Raw genomic sequence first — 25,893 nt, 5'->3', positions numbered from 1 at the left:
GGTTCCACTACTAACAAATTTGCAAAAACAAAAAAAACTTCTTTCCCCAGCAAAGGATCCACCATCAAAGCTACAGAAAGAAGACCTCCTTCATCACCCCCAACCAGCAGTAGAAAAGAATTCATCTGAGCCTCAATCGAAGTGAGTTACTATTAATCTAGCATAATTAATAATTCTTCCTTGCTAACAATATTTACCTTGTGGCACGTTTCCCTTGTGTAAAATCCCTAAACTGCCTTCTAAAATTATTACAATACCTGTATTGTAAATAAACTTCAGTACCTGAAAATAGGAATCTAGCACTTATACTCTGAGCCCATTTCCTGAAACATTATACAGTGCAGGTCAATTCAATTCCCCATTGGGGTTTTTTTTACATCCTATCTTCTTTTGACAACTGGATATTGATAACAGTTTTGCCACCATATGCGCACTCCACCCTATTGGTGCGGGCATACAGATCATACAAGCAACGTTCCCTCTGAACTGTCCTCTCCTCTGCCTGTGCTCCTACTGGTGAGGATGACGCATCAGTGTCGCAGTTTCAATTCTCAGGATCTAGAAGGTTCTATGGGACTCCCAGGGGAGTGGAGGAGTAGCCTGTTGGTTAGCTCAATGTTCAGTTCCCCACTGCAGCTCCTTGTGACTCTGGGCAAGTCACTTAACCCTCCATTATCCCAGTCACAAATTAGTACCTGTATTTAATAAATCACTTTGATAGCAAACACAGAAAGATGATATGTCAAATCTCATACCCTTTCTCTTTCCCGCGCAGTTGAGACCACGATATTGATACACTACCTCAGCTGAAAAGAATGTGTGCAGAAGCCCCACCCCCACCCCACAGTATAGAGGGAGGAATGTAAATAACCTGTATAGAAAATGGAAAATCACATTCATCTTTGCTTTTGTCAGTCTAAGCTAGCATGAAGAAGTGATTTCTTTTGCAATATAAAATAAAATGCTTATTCTTTATTACTTCTGCTGAAATGGTTCAGGCTCATAAGTATCAAAAATGGATACTGTGGAATCATCCGCTTCTGCTCTCAGTACGAGAAAAAAAAATGGGTAAAAAGTGTTTTCATGCAGTTTAATAACGTCAGACCCTTAGATGGAGCAGAAATGCATAAACCAGTCATGGTCACTGTGCTTCTTAAACAGCAAGAGAGAACACCTGCAAAATGTACAATTCTTGTCGTGGTGCATCTCATGAATTAATGCAAGATTACAGGGGCACTTTTCAGTGCATGGACTTTGCCGGATTTTCAAAGTGAACGCATGTACGAGCGTCTGTTTTGTAAATGTTCCCCAGGAAAGGTACCTGTACATATTTTATTCTCCAGATACCGGCATCGCCACCCAATGTCCGCTAAGATTCCATAGATCCATTCCTTCTAAACAGGATTCCTTTGTATTTATCCCACGCATGTTTGAATTCCATTACCGTTTTCATCTCCACCACCTCCCGTGGGAGGGCATTCCAAGTATCCACCACTCTCTCCGTGAAAAAATACTTCCTGACATTTTTCTTGAGTCTGCCTCCCTTCAATCTCAATTCATGTCCTCTAGTTCTACCACCTTCCCGTCTCGGGAAAAGGTTCGTATGTGGATTAATACCTTTCAAATATTTGAATGCCTGTATCATGTCACCCCTGTTTCTCCTTTCCTCCTAGGTATACATGTTCAGGTTGGCAAGTCTCTCCTCGTACGGTTTGCAACGTAAATCCCATACCATTTTCGTAGCTCCAGTCTTTTTACGGCCTCCAAAACTGAACACAATACTCCAATGGACACCTAAACTTCCACTGGTCCGTTTGGGGGAAGCCACATGTCCCCAACTACTCATGTCCCCCTCGTATACCTCCCGTAAACCATTGGCTCTTATACCAGGATCTACCTCTGCAACAACCCCTAGCTGAAGGTGTTCAGGATGCAAATCGAGTAGTGCTTGTGGCAGAGCGGGTATCCCTACCGTGCTTCGGAGGGGCATGGTTGGGGTTGCTACGTACAAACACAACTGGATGGACCATGCAGGTCTTTTTCTGCCGTCATCTACTATGTTACTATGTTAACTTACAGAATACAGTAACTTGCAGTCTTGCTGCATTTGGGCACCCACGGTTACATCAACCATACATCAGACATAACTGCAGGCACCTGAATGTACAGTATGCCGATGCCGGGTTAGCATCCCATAATGGAATCCGGACCATCACAGAATAGGCTTTCACTGTGCATAAGATGCAAAGTTTATAAAATCCATTTTCTACAGGTATAATATTATTTTACCCTTGGAAATGGTTTTGAAAGTTGCCCTCTTACAGATTAATACATATTTGTCATTGGTTTCGCTTCTCTCTCCTCCTCGAAGTCCAGGGTTCCCCTTTGCCTTTTAATTTTTTTGTGTGTGATGAGAGAATAGACTTGCATGGATTAGAGCTTTGGCTGACTAAAAGGAAGATAAAGGAGAGGAAGACCCTGAGCTCTCCCTGGTGACATTCACCGCCCTTCAAACAAAATGGTTGATCTGTTGCCTGTTTGTTACAATTTAAGGCCAATTAGAGCATCATAACGAGCATGTAAAGGGGTTAGAAGTGAAGTGACCTTTATTGCTGAAGCCAACAAGAATTCAACAATACATGAATGGGCAGTCCGGACAATAACACCTGACACAGTAAAGTTATTATCCCTGGAAATCGAAGGTGGATGAAATTCAAGCCCTCTGCTCGATAGAAGTATTAGGAACCAATTTGTTACAATGAAGACCTCGACAGCTGCAGTAAAAGGATAGACTGGCAAGGGCGGTGTTCAAGTAATTGTATCGTTCAATGAATTTCTTTTGGGGGGGGGGAGGGCAGTTTCAGAAGCTGCTGATGAAGGAAAACATTCTCACCAAGGCATCAAGCCGCTGTTTCTAAAAAATACTTTGAGCAACTGGAGACTCCTCAGAAGATTGATGGAATCGTATAGGCACACAAGCGTGATATCAGGATGGAAAGCTATTCCCAGATGCGTCATGAAAAAATTGTCAGAAATTAGATTGTGATTGGAGACGTGGGGTTTGTCATCATATTCCATTACTGTTTATCAAATGCATAGTAGGTATTTTCTTGTCTCGAGAGGGCTTATCATTTCTACTTAAGTCAATGGAGGGATGAGTGACTTTCCCCAAATCACAAGGAGCGGCAGTGGGGTTTGAACCCTTTCTTTCCTGGTTCTCAACCCACTGCTCTACACTTTAGGTCACTCAACAGTAAAGATGTAGTGGTCAACCACCAAATGCACTGTGTCCTCCAGAGATGGTCTGGTCTTGGCTTGTAACTTGGTATAAATACCGAGATGGACTGTACTTCCCTGCGTCGTATCAGTGGTCTACTGATAGGTCCTTGGACATGATGCTTTTAAACCTTGCCAGCTTAACTTTGCCATGTGTGACAATTGATTTATCTGTAACTGATTCAGCTAGACTTAAGATTTAATTCTGTATTCTAGCAATAAAGCAGCAAAGATCCATTTTGTAATTGAAGCCAGAATTGCTTTTGGTATTAAGTCTAGTAGCACAGCTGAGGCTTGGGCTCTGTTAGGAAACTAATGTCTGGCATATGTACGTTGATTGCGACTGGGGTATTTGATGAGAAGCAGGCACGACACGAAAGACTGCAGTGCTTAACCAAGACATAAGAAGATAAAAAAAGTGCCAAGCTGGGTTAGACCAAGAGAACACTGTGCCCAACAACAGTTATAAACACCTTTGTCATCCTGTCCAGGTTGCTTCAAAATTCCGATGTTCACACCCATCATGGAGTTACAAGTTACTGAACTTTTAAATTTATTACTACTACTTATCATTTCCATAGCGCTACCAGTTGTACACAGTGCTGTACACTGAACATTTAAGAGACAGTCCCCTGCTCGACAGAGCTTACAATCTAATTAGGACAGACAAGCAGGACAAATAAGGGATAAGGACAAAGAGTAGCAAGATTCTGGAATCCCAAAGAGTAGCAAGATTCTGGAATCCCAAAGAGTAGCAAGATTCTAGAATCCCAAAGACTACTACTTATCAATTCTATAGTGCTACTAGACATATGCAGCGCTGTACACTGGACATAAAGAGACAGTTCCTGTTCGACAGAGCTTACAATCTGATTAGGACAGATAAGGGAAAAGGATAAAGAGAGTAGCGAGATTCCAGAATCCCAAAGAGTAGCAAGATTTTGTGTGGAATCCCAAAGACTACTACTACTACTTATCATTTCTATAATGCTACTGGACATGAAGAGACAGTCCTTGCTCAACAGAGCTTACAATCTAGTTAGGACAGACAAACAGGACAAATAAGGGATAAGGACAAAGAGTAGCAAGGTTCTGTGTAGAATCCCAAACTAACAAGATTCCGAAATCCCAAAGACTACTACTACTACTTATTATTTCTATAGTGATACTAGGCATACGCAGTGCTGTACATTGGACATGAAGAGAGAGTCCCTGCTCAACAGAGCTTACAATCTAATTAGAACAGACAAACAGGACAAATAAGAGATAAGGATGAAGAGTAGCAACATTCTGTGCAGAATCCCAAAGAGTAGCAAGATTCCGGAATCCCAAAGACTACTACTACTTATCATTTCTATAGCGCTGCTAGACATATGCAACTCTGTACACTGGACATAAAGAGACAGCCCCTACTCGAAAGAGCTTACAATCTAGGGCAGACAAACAGGACAAATAAGGGATAAGAGAATTATTTCTACCATGGAGAACAGCGTGCGGCAACTTTGCCGGATGAGTGCGCTAACTGGGCGGTAGTGTCAATTTGGTGCACTGAATGCATGGTAGCCCTACCGCCGCTTTGTAAAAGGCCCCTAAATAAAATGGGATCTATAATAATAATATGCATTCAAGTGTGTTCGTGTGCACGAACTTGGTAGTGTCTTTTAGTAAATCTAGCCCTTAATCTAGAACAGTGGGCCTTCAACACCGTTCTCATGGCACATCCTGCCAGTCTGGTTTTCAGGATATCCACAATGATGATACATGAGATAGATTTGCATACCAAGAAGATGGTGCTGCATGCATAGTCATTGTGGATATCCTGGAAACGTACTTGCTGAGTGTGTCCCGAGGACTAGGCTGAGAGGCCCTGATCGATGAGGCAAAGGTATGTTCCCTGGAGGGGTTTGTTACTGTTCCAGAAGGTCCAAATTAACAGAGGTAAAAGACTGATGCAAATGTATAATGACCAATAACAAAAGAAAATCCATCCAAAGTGACAGGGAAATGTGTTTGGTACTACTGCTACTGACACAGTGACAGCTCTAATGCATTAACAAAAGCGCTCTGTCATTGCACATTACTTCTGTTTATTTATCTGTTTGTTTGTTTTTACATAAGCCCACAGTGTTCTCTTATCTTATGCATCCATAAATCTTCAAAAGTTAAAAAAACAAACAAACAAAAATGTCTACAACAAACCGTAGAAAATATTTCTTCACTCAAAGTATAATTAAGCTCCGAGGGGGTCTTTTACTAAGGCGTGCTAGCGTTTTTAGCGCGTGCTAAAAATAGGCGCGCTCTAAATGCTAGAGATGCCCATAGGAATACATTGGCGTCTCTGGCATTTAGCACGAGCTAAAAATGCTAGCGCACCTTAGTAAATGATCCCCTGAATTTGTTGCCAGAGAATGTGGTAAAAGCGGTTAGCATAGCAAGGTTTAAAAAAAGGTTTGGCCAAGTTCCTGGAAGAACAGTCCCCAAACTGTCATTAAGGTGGACTTGAGAAAAATCCACTGCTTTTTCCCTGTTGGAATTGATTAGCTCTGCAGCTATCCGTCCTTGCGGAATGCGGCTTATATCCAATTCTCCTTTCCCCATTCTCTTTCATTTCTTAAGTAATTTACAGTACATTGCAGCTGCTCTTAGTCCCCTGTCTCGGTATCAGAAATACAGTAAAACTGTGCTCTATATTGTATCGTGTTTATTTACTTCTATTCTGCCTTTAATGCAAATTGCAAAGCAGATTACAACAATAAAATTCTGCGTTCAGAAGAAGCTTACATACAACTTGAAACAATACAGTAACTCTCCCCCCCCCCCTTTTTACTAAGTGAATGGGCTGTGTCTGCATTAGCGTGTGGCTTAGTAAACAGAGGGGATAAGAGAATGACATAATTAAAAATTGTAAATTTTGATTTGGAAAAGAAAAAAATAAGTGTAAATCAAATGTAGGCTGTTCCAGAACCCTATACTTTGAAAGTTAATTGATTTTTCTCATAGATTTACAGCTATATGTAAGTCAATAGCTGCCCTCTGTGGTTTTTTTTTTTTTTACTTCATCCCTGTTAAGAAATTTGCATAATTAAGACAGGCTTTGTGAACGGATGTTCATTTTTATTTTTATTTTTATTTTTTTTCTCCAAAATGACTTTTGTATGGGGGACAAGAAGCAGGTAGATGGATGATGGAGAACATACCACTTAAATTAAGCCACCTTTTGTTTTAAATTGGCTCCATATTAAAACATTTTTTTCTGAACATTTCTATATTGGACATTTTCAGTATTGTGCGAAATAAATTTATATTGATTTGCGGATCCAGAATTCCAGTCCCTCTCCGAGGCATTCGCTAGGCCCTGCCTAGAGTGCAGGCGTTGGTGCTGCCCTCTGGCTATGAATGTGTGTAACCACTCGCCTCCACCTACCCTCCTCTCTTCCTTCCTGTACACATTAATTGATTTGATTTGCTTACTTTATTTTTTGTCTGTTAGATTGTAAGCTCTTTGAGCAGGGACTGTCTTTCTTCTATGTTTGTGCAGCGCTGCGTACGCCTTGTAGCGCTATATAAATGCTAAATAGTAGTAGTAGTAGTACTTGTGACCTGCATTGGCCACTGTTGGAAACAGGATGCTGGGCTTGATGGACCTTCGGTCTGTCCCAGTATGGCAGTACTTATGTACTTAGGATTCTGAATGGAATCTTGCTAGTCTTTGGGATTCTATATAGAATGTTGCTACACTTTGAAATTCTGCATGGAATCTTGTTATTCTTTAGAATTCTAGAATCTTGCTACTCTTTGGGGTTCTGCATGGAATGTTGCTACTATTTGGATTTCTGCCAGGTACTTGCCCCTACGTCTTGCCCTATCCTTTGCCACCTTTAAATCTAGACTGAAAGCCCACCTCTTTAACATTGCTTTTGACTCGTAACCACTTGTAACCACTCGCCTCCACCTACCCTCCTCTCCTCCTTCCTGTACACATTAATTGATTTGATTACTTTATTTTTTGTCTATTAGATTGTAAGCTCTTTGAGCAGGGACTGTCTTCTATGTTTGTGCAGCGCTGCGTACGCCTTGTAGCGTTATAGAAATGCTAAATAGTAGTAGTAGTAGTAGTAGTAGTACACCTATGGAACATTCTGCTGTTTATGAAAAAAAGAATATTTATTTTGAGCCGAGGTGTAAATGTATTTAACGGAGGCATTGTATAAAGGCATGCAGGGATTGGTTAATTTTAATGAGGATTTCCTTTAAGTGCCGTTCTTTGTTTTTTAATTTCTACTTTATTGTATGTGTGTCGGTGGCCTCAGTAAGTTCTTTATAAACATCTGACGCCTTCCATCATGAGCTCAATATCAGATTGCAGAGAATCAATTAGAGGGAAGGATGTCATTCCTGGCCTCCACAGGGCACTGCAACTGGCATCATAATTACCTCTCTAATGTGCCCCCTGGGCACCTTGCTGTTTCAGAGGCAGAAGCCAAACTGGAATTGAGGAGCCATGGTTAGTTTCTTCCACACACACCCCCTCCCCGCAATACACATTCTGACCCCTCTTTAATTACCGAGGTCTGGCTCAATTCAGTTCTGCTGGTCAGCTGTGATACCAAATTAATCTCATTTGTCAGTGGTGGAGGATAGGGGTGATGGCAGAATGATTCTTATGCAGAGGGATGTTTGAACTGTGGTTGGCAAAGTGTTCCCCGTTTTCTTGGATTTTTGCATCTGGGAGGCAAGGCGTTCCCTCCTGGTAAGTCACTTCACTGGCTCCCTATCCGTTTACACATTCAATTCAAACTTCTCTTACTGACCTATTCACTCCGCTGCTCCCCAGTACTTCTCCACTCTTGTCTCTCCCTACACCCCCCCCTCGGATACTCCGCTCTGTAGATAAATCTCTTTTGTCTGTCCTCTACTGCTAATTCCAGACTCTGTTCTTTTATCTCGCTGCACCTCATGCCTGGAATAGACTTCCCGAGCCTGTACGTCTAGCCCCGTCTTTGGCTGTTTTCAAGTCCAGGCTAAAAGCCCACCTATTTGACACTGCTTTTGACTCCAAACCTTTACTCACTTGCCCTGTACCCCACCTCTTTAATTCCCTTACCTCTTAGTTCTGTCTGTTTGCCTGTCCTATTTAGATTGTGAGCTCTTTGAGCAGGGACTGTCTTTTCGTGTATGGTGGACAGCGCTGCGTATGCCTTGTAGCGCTATAGAAGTGATAAGTAGTAGTAGTAGTAATGTAGAAGCCTGCCCTTGCAGATCAGCAACGCGGCCGCACAGGCTTCTGTTTCTGTGAGTCTGCACGTATGTGCAGGACGTCAGACTCACAGAAACAGAAGCCTGCGCGGCTGCGTTGCTTATCTGCAAGGGCAGGCTTCTACATGTTGCTAGTGGAGGAGTAGCCTAGTGGTTAGTGCAGTGGAACATGGAATGTTGTTACTATTTGAGATTCTGGAATGTTGCTGTTGAGATTCTACATGGAATGTTGCTACTATTGAGATTCTGTTGCTACTATTGGAGATTCTACATGGAATATTGCTATTCCACTTGCAACATTCCATATTTAGATTGAGCAGGGACTCTTTTCATGTACGGTGTACAGCGCTGCATATGCCTTGTTGCGCTATAGAAGTGATAAATAGTAGTAGTAGTAGTAATAAGTAGCTGGGAGAAGACCACTTTGTGCATGTTTGCAGCTTTTTTGTTGTTGTTAACATTTTAAAATACTGAAGCGTGAAAACTGAACTTTGAACTCATACTAACATAAGGTCTTGAATGTCTCTTTGTACATTTTTCTATTTCATTGGTCTGCAGCTGACTTTTATTGTTTTCTGACCTTGCGAACTCCAGGACATCTTCAGGATGAGCAGGTCATGAATATTGCAGGAAGGAACACTGGTGCATTAACAGTTCTGTTCATGAATTGCAAAGCAGCCGCTGTCCTTTGGGGTTAGCTCCGGAGACTGGCTGCTGAGCAGAAGGCAGTTTCCCTTCTTAGAATGCTGCAGCTTTATGGAGACATTCCCTTGGCATTAAACAGCTGCCGTGAAACCTTTGCTATGCAGATTCTAAGTTAATGAGTGGCAGGAAATAAACAAGACCTTGAACATGGGAACAAGAGCTTTACCTGATGGTGTGAGGTTGACAGCAGGCGCAGTGTCTGTGGCTGGAAAACTGTATCCACTAATCTTGATAGATGGCAATTACTAAAAGAGAAAATATACCCTGAGAATCCTATTTGTGGCTGTAATATGTGCAGTTCTGTATTTATCTGTTTATTTATTTAGATTTTGCTCACACCTTTTTCAGTAGTAGCAGCTCAAGGTGAGTTACATTCAGGTACTCTGGATAGTTCTCTCTTTTTTTTTTTTTGTTACATTTGTACCCTGCGCTTTCCCACTCATGGCAGGCTCAATGCAGCTTACATGGGGCAATGGAGGGTTAAGTGACTTGCCCAGAGTCACAAGGAGCTGCCTGTGCCTGAAGTGGGAATCAAACTCAGTTCCTCAGTTCCCCAGGACCAAAGTCCACCACCCTAACCACTAGGCCACTCCTCCACTGTTGCTACTATTTGAGATTCTACATGGAATGTTGCTATTCCACTAGCAACATTCCATGTAGAAGTCGGCCCTTGCAGATCACCAATGTGGCCGCGCAGGCTTCTGCTTCTGTGAGTCTGACGTCCTGCATGTACGTGCAGGATGTCAGACTCACAGAAACAGAAGCCTGCGCAGCCTTCTACATGGAATGTTGCTAGTGGAATAGCAACATTCCATGTAGAATCTCCAATAGTATCTATTTTTTGTTACATTTGTACCCTGCGCTTTCCCACTCATGGCAGGCTCAATGCGGCTTACATGGGGCAATGGAGGGTTAAGTGACTTGCCCAGAGTCACAAGGAGCTGCCTGTGCCTGAAGTGGGAATCAAACTCAGTTCCTCAGGACCAAAGTCCACCACCCTAACCACTAGGCCACTCCTCCACTGTTGCTACTATTTGAGATTCTACATGGAATGTTGCTATTCCACTAGCAACATTCCATGTAGAAGTCGGCCCTTGCAGATCACCAATGTGGCCGCGCAGGCTTCTGCTTCTGTGAGTCTGACGTCCTGCATGTACGTGCAGGATGTCAGACTCACAGAAACAGAAGCCTGTGCAGCCTTCTACATGGAATATTGCTAGTGGAATAGCAACATTCCATGTAGAATCTCCAATAGTAGCAACATTCCATGTAGAATCTCCAATAGTATCTATTTTATTTTTGTTACATTTGTACCCTGCACTTTCCCACTCATGGCAGGCTCAATGCAGCTTACATGGGGCAATGGAGGGTTAAGTGACTTGCCCAGAGTCACAAGGAGCTGCCTGTGCCTGAAGTGGGAATCGAACTCAGTTCCTCAGGACCAAAGTCCACCACCCCACTCCTCCACTGTTGCTACTATTTGAGATTCTACATGGAATGTTGCTATTCCACTAGCAACATTCCACGTAGAATCTCCAATAGTAGCAACATTCCATGTAGAATCTCCAATAGTATCTATTTTATTTTTGTTACATTTGTACCCTGCGCTTTCCCACTTATGGCAGGCTCAATGCGGCTTACATGGGGCAATGGAGGGTTAAGTGACTTGCCCAAGTATGGATGTGTTTTGCAAAGTGATTATCATTTCTTGCTACATCTTATTTTTATTTTTAATTTTGGTGGATTTCTGGTGCTCCTGGATGTGAAGGTTAGGTGATTGAAAACACAAGACCTCACAGATGGGATTAGTCTAGTAGACCATTCAGTCCAGTATACTTTAAGACAAAGGCAAACAGAGGATTGTGTAAGAAATTGTGTCTGTCCACTCTCACCATCTTGGTTTCTGGCAATCATAGCTTAGAGATATCCTGAGTTAGAAAGTAACTTCATTGTATGCCCCCCTCATTCCAGAGTTTTCTTTCATTTGAAAAAGGCTCGCCTCCTATATATTGATACCACTGAGGTATTTAAACATCTCTAAAACTGGAAAAGAAACCAACTGCAAGAGATCAGTCCAAACGCAAGAGTAAGATGCTCCCAAATCAAACTTCATTTGGACCCTACACGGTCCGTGTTTCGGTTGCGACAAGCCTTCATCAGGGGTCCGTGGGCGTAAGCAAAGTTTCCTCTCACTCCACTGCTCAGTTGTCCGCGTGGGCCAAATCTCCAGTTGTGCACACTGTCCCCTTTGTCAGCATAGCAGGCTTCAGATTTGATTTGGGAGCATCTTACTCTTGCGTTTGGTCTGATCTCTTGAAGTTGGTTTCTTTTCCACTTTTTTTGTGTTGCTGAACTTTTGTGGAAAGTGTGAACCCCCTCTGTGTTTTGCGGGTATTTAAATATCTCTATCATATCCCCTCTCTCTCGCCTCTCTTCCAGCAGATACATATTGAGGTTCCTAAGCCTGTTCCCATATGTTTTATGACAGAGAGCACTTACTAATTTTGTATCCGTCCTCTGGACCAACTTCATCCTGTTTATATCTTTCCGTAGGTGTAGTCTCCAGAATCTCACGCACCTTTCTGTGTTCTCTGTCTCTCTCTCTTTTTTTTTTTTTTTTAAGTTTGCTCTGGTACTAGAATATATGTCCTCCACTTGTTTATAAGTCAACTATCGGGCTGACCACACAAGATCGCTACTTTCTTTGTGAAAATCCTTCAGACTTTGAGGAAAGATCCTTCCACAGTTGCCAAGTCTTGCTTTTTTCTGGTCATTCATTTGTCGTTTAAGATGTGTCTGCAATGAGTAGGATTATAGCTACGAACACTATTCATAAGGTCCCAACAAAGGATGGATCTACAAGATGATAGAGAGGTGTGGTAGCCGTGTTAGTCCACTCTTAAAGGTTATCAATAGAGATCAAACAAAATAAAACATGGAAAAGAAAATAAGATGATACCTTTTTTATTGGACATAATACATTTCTTGATTAGCTTTCGAAGGTTGCCCTTCTTCGTCAGATCGGAAATAAGCAAATGATCGGAAATAGGCATATGGTAATGGCTCTCTCTCTCCTTGCATTTTGAGTTCCTAAGGTTTCTTTTCTGATAGCTGAAGAGCAGACAGGGAGGTAGTAGGATTTGTGCAGTATGTAAAGCTGTCCAGATTTCTGCCAGTTGACAGAACTACATGCACGGGGAGGTTGTCATTGCTGGTTCTTCCTCAGGGGCTGTGTATGCCTGCCATTACTGCTACATGTTTGATCACAGAAGACGCCAGTGATGGAATGCCCTAGTTGGTTGTTCTGTGGTGTAGGTGACACTTAAAGCGGAGACTGTTGTGCTCTGTGTAAGCTGAAAACACACTGCATGTCAGCTGCCTCTTTATGGCTAGTTTGAATGCCTTCACTTAGGCCAAAAGGTTAACATAGTCAAAAAACCTACAGCCATGTCCAAAACTGCTCTTAACATAGGCAACCGAGACCCCTCGGGCCTAGGGTATTCATTACATTGTATAATAATAACTCGAGACACATGGTAATTTCTTAACATGGCACAACTTGGCCGTAGCTTTATTTTAAATCCAAACAACTTTATAAACATAAACCCCCAGGTATACCCAAGCCAATCAGCTCGCGGCTTAGTAGCCAACCCAGTCCGCCGTCACAGCAAGACTGACCAATCGTAAACAGAGCTCCCAGCCGTGCAGCAAGGGATCTCAACCGTAAGCGCAGCTATCCCAGCTGTCTAGCTTACACCATCAGGCTTGGGTACCCCGCCAAAGCTGCGACAAATATATACAGTACAAATTCATATTCACTCGGGGAGGGGGGGGGGGGCGGGTGTTGGCTGGTGCTCGGACGCCGAAGAGGCCGTCCGAGCTCAGCCCAGGGGTTTTAAACCCCCCTCTGTCCCAGCGGGGAGCACCTGCGAGGCAGGGTCCTGACCTCCCCCCTCGCTCGCTCCCCGCTGCTTCGGGCATGCAGGCCCATTGGTGCACGGCGCCATGTTAATGTCGGCTCCGTGCACCGGGGGCACTGCGCCTTGCTTTTCTTTGGTCAGCTGCAACTTGTGTAATCAGGACATTGTCTAATCAAGACACCGTTATAGCAGCAGGTTTTAAGCTAAATAAATAAACAAACTACCTAGTGTACCTGAATGTAACTCACCTTTGAGCTACTACTGAAAAAAGGTGTGAGCAAAATCCAAATAAATATATGGAATGTTGCTGCTATTTGAAATTCTACTACTACTACTACTTAACATTTCTAAAGCGCTACTAGGGTTACGCAGTGCTGTACAATTTAGCATAGAGGGACAGTCCCTGCTCAGTGAGCTTACAATCTAAAAGACAAGTGAACGGTCAGTCCGATATAGGGGCGGTCAAATTGGGGCAGTCTGGATTTACTGAACGGTAAGAGTTAGGTGCCGAACGCAGCATTGAAGAGGTGGGCTTTAAGCAAAGACTTGAAGATGGGCAGGGAGGGGTCTTGGCGTAAGGGCTCAGGAAGGTTGTTCCAAGCATAGGGTGAGGCGAGGCAGAAGGAGCGGAGCCTGGAGTTGGCGGTGTTGGAAAAGGGTACTGAGAGGAGGGATTTGTCCTGTGAACGGAGGTTTCGGGTGGGAACGTAAGGGGAGATGAGGGTAGAAGGGTAGTGAGGGGCGGCAGACTGAGTGCATTTGTACTAGATGGAATGTTGCTATAGTGGAGGAGTGGCCTAGTGGTTAGAGCACCGGTTTTCTAGTCCAGAGGTGGCCAGTTCAAATCCCACTGCTGCTCCTTGTGATCTTGGGCAAGTCACTTAACCCTCCATTGCCTCGGGTACAAACTTAGATTGTGAGCCCTCCTGGGACAGAGAAATATCCAGAGTACCTGAATGTAACCTTGAGCTACTACTGAAAAAGGTCTGAGCAAAATCTAAATAAATAAATAAATTATAGTACATTCTCTATATCACCAATGCTATCATGTCATAGAAAATAGCCTAATGCAGTTACCATCCTATTCCACTATGCTGGAACAGTAAGATCTGCTTCTGCAGAATTGGTAAACCTAGTCAGCCCAGAACTCAGACATTCAAATATTTGAAAGGTATTAATCCGCAAACAAACCTTTTCCGGAGATGGGAAGGCGGTAGAACTAGAGGACATGAATTGAGGTTGAAGGGGGGAAGGCTCAGGAGTAATGTCGGGAAGTATGTTTTCCTGGAAAGGGCGGTAGATACGTGGAATGCTCTACCGCAGGAGGTGGTGGAGATGAAAACAGTAACGGAATTCAAACATGGGTGGGATAAACACAAAGGAAATTCGGTTTAGAAGGAATGGTTCCATGGAATCGTAGCGGAGATTGGGTGGCGACGCCGGTAATTGAGGAAACAAAACAGGGGCTGGGCAGACTTCTACGGTCTACGCCCTGATCGTGACTGAATAGATAGGGATGGGCTGGAGTGTAAATTTTAAGGGGCTTCGACGTTAGCTTCAGAACTTAGTACAATAACAGTACTGGGCAGACTTCTACGGTCTGTGCCCTGAGAAAGGTAGGACAAATCAAACTCGGGTATAAAGTATCACATACCATGTAAAATGAGTTTATCTTGTTGGGCAGACTGGATGGACCGTACAGGTCTTTATCTGCCGTCATTTACTATGATACTATCCAGCTTATAATCGAAAAAGAAAAACGCCCATATTTCGACCCAAATCGGGAGATGGGCGTTTTTCTCGCAAAGGCGCCCAAATCGGTATAATCGAAAGCCGATTTTGGGCGTTTCCAACTGCACTCCGTCTCGGAAACGAATAAAGTTGATGGGGGCGTGTTGGAGGTGTGCTGGAGGTGGGACTGGGGCGTGGTTATCAGCTGAGGAGAGATGGGCGTCTTTAGCTGATAATCGGAAAAAAAAAAAAAAGGCGTTTTGACCGCAATTTTGGGTCACTTTTTTTGGACCCTTTTTTTCTCACAAACAAGTCCCAAAAAAGTGCCCCAACTGCCCAGATGACCACTGGAGGGAATCGGGGATGACCTCCCCGGACTCCCCCAGTGGTCACTAACCCCCTCCCACCAAAAAAAACCCCACTTTAAAAACTTTTTTTCCAGCCTGTATGCCAGCCTCAAATGCCGTACCCACCTCCATGACAGCAGAATGTGTTCGATCCTGTCACAGCCTTTCCCTGGGTCAGATGTGGCTCTCGGGTGCAGTACAGGGTCACATCAGCATTGCATTGTGGTGGGTGTAGGGTATTGGGCTCCGTGATTTCATTAGCTTGTGTTACAGTCTCACGATGTTGGTAGTTGGTAGGCTCTTCTCCCATGGTGCTTTTCCCCCTGCCTACTGGGTCAGAGTGTGCCCTGTTGTGTTTCCTGTTGTAGTCCATGCGGTAGTGGCCATTTTTGTAAGCCAGTTTTAGTTCCCTTTCCTGTGTTAGCCACGTTAGACAACTTAGTTCTTCCCTTGAATGTGGCTGAAAGAGGACATTGTACAGCATTCTGCCAGCTCTGATCTACTGCTCATCTCAGTACCAGGGAGACTCGTTGCCAGTGGGGCACAACCTCTGATCTGCAGTTAACTGTGAGTAAGCGTGCTTATTCCAATAAAGGACGTTTTCGGAGAGATTAGTCTTCAGGTGTCAACTGGTTTGCCAATGTTATATAGTAGCAACAAGTCCTAGAGGCCTGTGTGTATGCAGGTCCCTGGAGCACTTTTAGTGGGTACCGCAGTGCACTTCAGCCAGGTGGCCCCAGGCCCATCCCCCCCCCCCCACCTGTAACACTTGTGCTGGTAAATGGGAGGCCTCCAAAACCCCCTGTACCCACATGTAGGTACCCCCTTCACCCCTAAGAGCTATGGTAGTGTTGTACATTTGTGGGTAGTGGGTTTTGAGGGAGGGGGGTTGGGAGCTTAGCACCCGTGGTAAGGGAGCTATGCATGTGGGAGCTTTTTCTGAAGTCCACCACACTGACAAGTTGGTGTCCTGGCATATCAGGGGGGGCCAGTGTACTACGAATCCTGGCCCCTCCCATGACCAAATGGCTCGGATTAGGACGTTTTTGAGCTGGGCGTTTTTAGTTTCCATTATCGCTAAAAAAAACAAAGGCCCAGCTCAAAAATGTCCATTTTTTCGAAAATACGTTTCGGCCCGCCCCTTCACGGACCTGTTCTCGGAGATAAACGCCCATGGAGATAGGCGTTTGCGTTCGATGATGCCCCTCTATGTAACTCAACCTCCCATGAACTAAAATCAGAGCTTGATGGCTCTGATCTGCTCTTTTGTTGATAAAACAGCGTTGAACAACGTCATTCTCTTTCCTTCTCAGGCACTCTTCAACAAATTTATATTACAATTTTATATCAACGTTTAAGGAAGGTAAATGTAGACCATCAAAGAAGCAACCTAAAATTAAGACTCTTAATTCTGCTCCATAAATACAGAACAATTAAATACAACCAGTACAATGTCAACATCCCTCCTACACTTGTCAGCTAGTCATCTGTGTTTAGCACCTATAATGTATGTTATTAAGGGTAGTAATTAATGTTTCCAGCTATAGCAGAGAGTATAATGTATGTAACTTCATTACCTACGTATTGTAACATGTTTTGTCAGTGTGCTATGTTTATAGTCAAGTCTTACAAGACAAAGCGTATTCTGTGTCCTCAGATGGCTTGTGGGAAAACATAGCAGCCACTGAGCACCTTCTTTCACCGTGTGTCACTTCCGATATCTACACATATTTATTTATTTATTGCATTTGTATCCCACATTTTACCACCTCTTTGCAGGCTCAATGTGGCTTACAATACATCATGAGTGATGGAAATATATTAGAAAACAGACATTTAGTGTTACAGAACGATCTTGGGCAACAAGATAATGATAAAACATAATATTTGAATAAACAAGCAGATATTATAAGACAGTTCTAACTATGTGTGGAGGAGTGATGTCTATTCACATTGGTTGATCTTTGTGGTATGTCTTGTTAAAGAGATGGGTCTTCAGTAGTTTACGAAAGTTCGTTAGTTCGTAGATCGCTTTTAAGTTGCGTGGCAGTGTGCTCAAGTAGGTAAAGTTTGACGCGTACATTAATTTGTATTTTAGACCTTTGCAGTTAGGGAAGTGCAGATCAAGGAATGGAGTGGAGGAGTGGCCTAGTGGTTAGGGTGGTGGACTTTGGTCCTGGGGAACTGAGGAACTGAGTTCGATTCCCACTTCAGGCACAGGCAGCTCCTTGCGACTCTGGGCAAGTCACTTAACCCTCCATTGCCCCATGTAAGCCGCATTGAGCCTGCCATGAGTGGGAAAGCGCAGGGTACAAATGTAACAAAAATAAAATAGATACTATTGGAGATTCTACATGGAATGTTGCTACTATTGGAGATTCTACATGGAATGTTGCTATTCCACTAGCAACATTCCATGTAGAAGGCTGCGCAGGCTTCTGTTTCTGTGAGTCTGACGTCCTGCACGTATGTGCAGGACGTCAAACTCACAGAAGCAGAAGCCTGCGCGGCCACATTGGTGATCTGCAAGGGCCAACTTCTACATGGAATGTTGCAACATTCCATGTAGAATCTCAAATAATAGCAACAGTGGAGGAGTGGCCTAGTGGTTAAGGTGGTGGACTTTGGTCCTGAGGAACTGAGTTTGATTCCCACTTCAGGTACAGGCAGCTCCTTGTGACTCTGGGCAAGTCACTTAACCCTCCATTGCCCCATGTAAGCCGCATTGAGCCTGCCATGAGTGGGAAAGCGCGGGGTACAAATGTAACAAAAATAAAATAGATACTATTGGAGATTCTAGAATATTGCTACTATTGGAGGTTCTACACGGAATGTTGCTACTATTGGAGATTCTACATGGAATGTTGCTATTCCACTAGCAACATTCCATGTAGAAGGCTGCGCAGGCTTCTTTTTCTGTGAGTCTGACGTGCAGGACGTCAGACTCACAGAAGCAGAAGCCTGCGCGGCCACATTGGTGATCTGCAAGGGCCAACTTCTACATGGAATGTTGCTAGTGGAATAGCAACATTCCATGTAGAATCTCAAATAGTAGCAACAGTGGAGGAGTGGCCTAGTGGTTAGGGTGGTGGACTTTGGTCCTGAGGAACTGAGCTCAATTCCCACTTCAGGCACAGGCAGCTCCTTGTGACTCTGGCCAAGTCACTTAACCCTCCATTGCCCCATGTAAGCCGCATTGAGCCTGCCATGAGTGGGAAAGCGCGGGGTACAAATGTAACAAAAAAAAATGTGCGGGATGATATTTTGGCATTCCTGGGTGGTAGGTCTATCAGGTCTGACATGTAGGCTGGGGCATCTCCGTGAATGATTTTGTGAACTAGGGAGCAGATTTTGAACGTGATGCGTTCTTTTAAGTGGGAGCCAGTGTAGTTTTTCTCGTAGGGGCTTAGCACTTTCATATTTCATTTTGCAGACAGTTAATTTTTACCAATTCAAGAAACCTTTCTGTTGACAGAACGTAAAATAACATTTAAAACATGCAACATAAACCTGAAACAGGTGATAAATTTCAAATCACAAAAACAAAAGGGATACATTTCACATTTATTTTTTTTATTTGTACCCCGCACTTTTTCCCATTCATGGCAGGCTCAATGCTGCAGGCAATGGAGGGTTAAGTGACTTGCCCAAAGTCACAAGGAGCTGCCTGGGCCGGGAATCGAACTCAGTTCCTCAGTTCCCCAGGATCAAAGTCCACCACCCTAAGCACTAGGCCACTCCTCCACTCCAATATGTGATTTAATATATCACATATAACCTGGTAGTTCATAGTAAAATCATAGATAAATATGGGGGAAGATAAGAAAAGAATACAGACAGAGGCTTAAGTTACAAATTGCAATAGAGGAAGTTTGAAAATTTAACAAGTAAAGCTGTAGAAGGAGGAGAGGGAATGAAAAACGAACGTGAACAGATGTGTCAGCTGTATAAGAGCTCAAGGGTCCAGAAAAATTGGAAAACAAACTTAGGGTCTATCAGCCCCGAGACACTCCTCATTCTAAGGCATGTGCTTTGGAGTAAGAATTATTTTATATTTGTTTATTTTTATAAATTTTCAAAAAGAGTTGAAGAATAAACTTTGACAAGAAAATAAGTAAAATTAATTATAGAGAAAATATAACAAAGACGCTTAAACTATTCTAATAGTCTGCAAGTCGGAGAGAACCAAGATGACACATTCCATAGGAAGCTGGATTAAAAGAAGAAAAGAAAAAAAAAAAAAGGACAGGAAAATAGAGTAGTAAACTCTCACTCAAAACTAAATAGCTCAGAATAAGTCGAACCCAACCGATATTAGGAGGCCCTCTCTGAATCCAAAAACGATCTCAGTTGTTCAGGTTCATAGAATATATAACACACATTCTGATATTAGATTTACAGGGGAAATTTTGTTTGGGTTTTGCTCACACCTTTTCAGTAGTAGCTCAATGTAACCTGGGGTTAGAAAAATAAATAAATACTTACCTGGGAGGTTTTTGGAGGGTCTCCGATGCTGCAGGAGCAGGCAGCAAGGTTTTTGGAGGCTTCTGGGGTCATCTGTGGCTGGGGTCCATTTCGGGGCCGATTTTGAGGCCATTTTTCTGGTTGGGAGCGCTACGGGGGAAGAGTGGCGCTCCCGAGGGATTTTGGGGCCTGTGTAATGCAGGTTCAGGTTTGGGGACGAGGCTCAGCACGTTTCGGGGTCCGGGGATGGTTGGGAACGTCCCCGGACCTGCAAAATTGAGTCGGAGCGCTGGATGAGCGCTCCGGTACGGAGGAGGGGAGCAGGAAAGCGAAGCGGCGTTTTTTTAACTCCCGGGGGCCGATGGAGCGCATCCCCGGGAGTGAAGATCTTTTTCGGGCCCGTGAAGCGCCGAGAAGAGGGCTGCAGGGGAAGAGGACGTCGGGGGAATGACGCGCGAGTGTGCATGAGGCGGCGCGCCTCATGCACGAACCGGCAACGCACGTTTGTCCCGTGTAGGCCGAAGCCGGGGGCTAAATTTTGGGCCCGGCCACGGAGGTTTTTTTGTTTTTCCTCCGTTTTTGAGGAGAGATCACCGGGACCTGGAATTTTGGTGGTCGTCATGTGTGGGGGACTTAAGGATACAGGTAAGGGGGTATTTAGCCCCAAATTTTATTTTTTATATTGTTTAAAATGTGGTAATAGGTGTAGAGGGGCGTAGATTCTGAACGGTTTAACGGATTTGAATTCTGTTTCCAGATTTGTGTTCAGGGGGGTTAGTTTAGGTAAATTAGGGGGGGCTGTAATTTTAAAATTGGGGTTTAAGGGGTTAATTTAATAGGGGGACATTTTGGGGTGCTTCGGGGGGTTTAAATGGTCCGATTGTAATAATTTCGACGTATTAGGTCCGGGAAGGGGTCTTCTAATTTTTGAATAGGTTTTTGGGGAATTTTGGGTTTTCGGAGGAGTGTTATGGGGTAATGTTTGATTGTGGGGTTAGGAAAGGGTTAATTTGAATTCTAAAAATATAGGGATAATGGGGAAATTTATATTAGGCGGCATGGAAATTTTGAAGTTGATTGGGAAAGGTTTGGGGGTAGAAATTGGGGAAAATATATGTTTTTAATGATTCTTAATGGGGAAACAGTTGATTAAAATGGAGAATGGAATTTTTGTTAGGGGTTCCATGATGGACAGGTGGAGGAATTCCAAATCAAGTAGAGCACCTGATTGGTTACTTGGACGGCGGAATGTCCAGGGAAGCTCCGTTGTCTAGGCAACGGCCGAGTGGGCAGTTGGGGAGAGAGCTTCTGAACACAGAGGGAGAAGGGTGTGTGTGAAATAGCTGTGCGAAGTGAAGGCCTACAAAGTATGGAAATTGTTTAAATGACAAAGTTTAGTGAAAAAGTGAGTTTTATGGTGAAATGAAAGTGATTGAGAGGAAAACAATAAATATTTTATGTATGAAAAATTTAATGAAAGTTGAGATATGGGTTAAGTATTGCGTGACTGTAGAGTGTATATGGGAAATTGAGAAGAGCAGTAAAGAAGAGTGAAGTTCTCTGTGAGAATAGAAAAAAAGTCAATTAGCATAGGAAATTTAGTCTAGGGTATTTGATTAATTTATTTTTATTATCTAGAATGGCCAGTGTATAATTTAAACCCTTCTATTAGGTATCCAGAGAAAAAGTTAAGGAGTAAGGGTTTTCTCTTCAGTTATTTTGTTAAGAACAGGTGTAGGTGAAAGAAGAAAATCCTAAAAGAACATACTTAACCATAAGAATACTGATCATATCAAGGGCCCCAACGTTTCAAGAAAGGTCAAAGAGCCAGCCAAGAACGAAGAAGACAACAGAGTGTGGTAAAGAAATTAAAGGAAAAGAGATAAAAAGAAAATAAACTTAAACATACTTACCGTTGTGTTGTATTGAGTGGTCCAGGACCTGAAAAACAAAAGTGAAGAAAAGTATCAATTCTTTGAGAAAAGAGAAAGTGAAATAGAATTGCAAATAGATAAGAGACAAAGGAGAAACAAACGTTTGAATACTTATCTGATGTTTATAGAATGATGTTTTGTTAACGAATTGAAGAGACGATAATCTAGAATATAGAAATTAAAGTAGTTATTTTAGGAATATATATTTATATATTTGTTTATCTGACAAATAAATTGTTAAATTTTAAAGTTTATTGAGGACTGGTTATTTGGTTTAGTATTGTTGTACCTTATATTTTCCCTTGTTCTATCCTTATTTCCCTAAATTACCTCCTTTCCTATAACCTTTCCTATATTTTGGTGTGGACGCCGTCCTTTGGGAGTCAGACAGCCCGGATACAGGTCACCGACTACAGTTCGAGAGAAATTTTATTTGGAAATTGGGCGTGGTCTGCTCCTGAGGGGCGGAGTCCATGACATCAAGGTGAGTTACATTCAGGTACACTCGGTATTTGAAAGGTTGCTCCCAGGGAACTAGTCTCCTGTCACAAAGCCCAAAACTTCTTCCATCTAAATTGTCCATTTTGAAACGTCAGGAAAATTTTGAACCTATAAAATTAGAGTTGGTAAGTCTAAAGTACAATCTTAAGATTGTCTCTTTATCCCGAAGAAGTACAAAGGAGGCAACCAATATTTCACGACCTTGTCGCCTTTGATAATGAAGTTTCCAGCTCCTGAGAAATCTACATTTTGTTGGGAAGGTTGAAATGAGTAATACGTTTTTTGTAATGGTGGCAAAGCAGGTTTGGTTTGGAGTGAGAATTTGATCAAGTAACTTTAAACTGTCTTTTCTGTATGTAGGAACAGAACCAGACTAAGGGGAAAGGGAAATAGGACTTCATATACCGCCTTTCTGAGGTTTTGCAACTACATTCAAAGCCGTTTACATATATTCAGGTACTTATTTTGTACCAGGGGCAATGGAGGGTTAAGTGACTTGCCCAGAGTCACAAGGAGCTGCAGTGGGACTGGAATTCAGTTCCCCAGGATCAAAGTCCACGGCACTAACCACTAGGCTACTCCTCCACTGGCAACATTCCATGTAGAAGCCTGCCCTTGCAGATCAGCAATGCGGCCGCGCAGGCTCTGTTTCTGTGACGTGCAGGACGTCAGACTCACAGAAACAGAAGCCTGCGCGGCCGTGTTGCTGATCTGCAAGGGCAGGCTTCTACATGGAACGTTGCTAGTGGAATAGCAACATTAACATTCCATGTAGAATCTCAAATAGGGAAAGGGAAATGGGACTTGATACACCACCTTTCTGAGGTTTCTGCGACTACGTTCAAAGCGGTTTATATAATATATAGTATAAGTGACTTGCCCAGAGTCACAAGGAGCTATAGTGGGTATTAAACCCAGTTCCCCAGGATCAAAGTCCACTGCACTAACCACTAGGCTACTCCTCCACTAGCAACATTCCATGTAGAATCTCAAATAGGGAAAGGGAAATGGGACTTGATACACCACCTTTCTGAGGTTTCTGCGACTACGTTCAAAGCGGTTTACATAATATATGGAGGGTTAAGTGACTTGCCCAGAGTCACAAGGAGCTATAGTGGGTATTAAACCCAGTTCCCCAGGATCAAAGTCCACTGCACTAACCACTAGGCTACTCCTCCACTAGCAACATTCCATGTAGAATCTCAAATAGGGAAAGGGAAATGGGACTTGATACACCACCTTTCTGAGGTTTCTGCGACTACGTTCAAAGCGGTTTACATAATATATGGAGGGTTAAGTGACTTGCCCAGAGTCACAAGAAGCTATAGTGGGTATTAAACTCAGTTCCCCAGGATCAAAGTCCACTGCACTAACCACTAGGCTATTCCTCCACTCCAGTACCAGAAGTACCAAGAGGCTTAAGTCAGTGGATTAAGATAGGGTGGTGTATGAGGTCAAAGGCAGCTGAGAGGTCCAATAAAGTCAATAAACCTTCATGTCCATTGTCTAAAGTGATATAAATCAAATTTGTTAGTGCAAGAAGAGTGTGTTATGGAGAAGTGCTGCCTAAAACTGGTTTGTTGAGGGCGAAGAGCCTTGGTCTTATCCAGAAATGACGGTAACTGGGTAGCCACAGTTTTTTCAGTAGGCTTAGAGAGAAAAGGAAGTTGTGGTATTTGGGCAGTAGTTAAGGGGATCAGAAGAAGCTGCATGAGAACAGTCCTATATGCTCTGCCTACCAAGTAGCAGATGCGAGTTTATAGAAGAAATGCAACATACGATGTCTACTGTAATGTTGCAGGGATCCTTACTATGAGGTTCTACCACAAGCCTGCAGAGGAGCTCAGCTCCTGGGAAAGTCTGACTGGGGTGAAGTTATGACCACCTACCAGTTGGGGTCAGTGTTCCTCACCAGACAGTCTGGCCATGTCTGTTTTCATCAAGATGCTGTTTCCTGCCAGAGGCTATTTCTTTCCCCTCTGGATTCTTATATAAACCTAATCACTGCTTGGTTTCCTTACCAGAGTTTGGTCTGCACTAGGGTCGGTCTTAGGCAGTCGCACAGGGCCTCACACTCCCAGAAGCCCCGCGGCGGCAGCCTCGGCAAGTCCCTCTCTCGCATCTCTCTCTAGTTTGAATCCAGCATCTCTCCTTTCCTCCCAGCTACTCTGCCGACTGCGATTAAGGCACAGTACTGTGGCCGGCATTGGGGCCTTCTCTCTGCCGGCCCTGCCTTCCATGACATAACTTCCTGTTTCTGCACAGGCAGGACCAGCAGAGGGAAGGCCCCCATGCCGGCCACAGTAGTGTGCCTTAATCGCAGTCGGCAGAGTAGCTGGGAGGAAAGGATAGAGAAGGACATGCCGAGGCTGCCGCCGCGGGACTCCTGGGAGTGTGAGGCCCTGTGCGACTGCCCCCGTTGCCCTGCCTAAGACCGACCCTGGTGCAGACTAAACTCTGGTAAGGAAACCAAGCAGTGATTAGGTTTATATAAGAATCCAGAGGGGAAAAAAATAGCCTCTGGCGGGAAACAGCATCTTGATGAAAACAGACATGGCCAGACTGTCTGGTGAGGAACACTGACCCCAACTGGTAGGTGGTCATAACTTCACCCCAGTCAGATTTTCCCAGGAGCTGAGCCCCTCTGCAGGCTTGTGGTAGAATCTCACAGTAAGGATCCCTGCAACATTACAGTAGACATCGTATGTTGCATTTCTTCTACAAACTCGCATCTACTTCATGGTGGACAGAGCATATAGGAATGTTCTTGATTTGTCCAGTGCCTTCCATGCCAGCTTATCTTGAAACGTTGTACTTGTTTCCTGTGCAATGGAAACTGATTCAGAGCTGGAAGTGTCTTTTTCTTTTTAACTCATTGGAATTTTTTTGATTGGTTGAATCCACTTTGATACTTTACAGTGTTGGCCTAAATTTCTGCGGCTTTTCAAATAGTTTCCACTGTGTATAAAACAAAGAAAATTTGGGGAAACAGCTGTTTGGAAAGTCCGCGCTTGTCGTGAATCTCGCAATATTGGATCCTCTTCCATAATTTAAATAGAGTCTTAGCGTATGCTGTAGTTTGCATACCCTGTTTAGCATTGATAAGGCCATTGCTATGTTTTCTTTCTGGGCCTAAGGCTTTTAAGATGTGGAAAAGCTGCAGAAAGCCCAGAGGACAGTAATAAAACTAATTAAATGGCTAGGTAATGATCTGTGAGGATGTACTAAATGAAGGGGCTTCATTTAGTCTGGTCAAAGAAAGACTTGATAGCAGTGTTAAGATACTTGGGGGGGGGGGGGGGGTGGGAGGTTAAAATAATCACAGAGAATTAGCTATTCTCCATATTCCCCAAGGAAAGAACAAGAGTTAATGGGCTTAATTGCAAGTGAGATATCAGGGGAGATCAACACTGGCTCGGGGTCCTCTAGGGCTGTTATGCTCAGAAAAGAGACAGCTGAGAGGGAATGTGGTAGAGGTTTATAGAATCAGGAGTGAGCAAAAGATGAGTAAATAAGAAACATAACTATTTTAAGCCAGGTTGATCTAATGTTTGGCTGGGATGGTTTACATCTAGTGGACTTGTCTAGAAGGATGTGGAGCGGTAACGTCTCCACCTTTTCACGTGGAACCATCCAGTAAGCTATCTTCAGAGAAGACCAGTGTCGTCACGGCTTCTTCCTTTTCTCTCATTTCATTCACTATGTCATTTTCAAGACTCGGGCTGGAAGTCTTTGCATCAATGCAAAACCAATAATGTG

This window comes from Microcaecilia unicolor, chromosome 6, assembly GCF_901765095.1.
Source record: "Microcaecilia unicolor chromosome 6, aMicUni1.1, whole genome shotgun sequence".
NCBI lineage: Eukaryota > Metazoa > Chordata > Amphibia > Gymnophiona > Siphonopidae > Microcaecilia > Microcaecilia unicolor.
The sequence above is the reverse complement of the archived record's forward strand: the minus strand, read 5'-3'. Positions refer to the sequence as shown.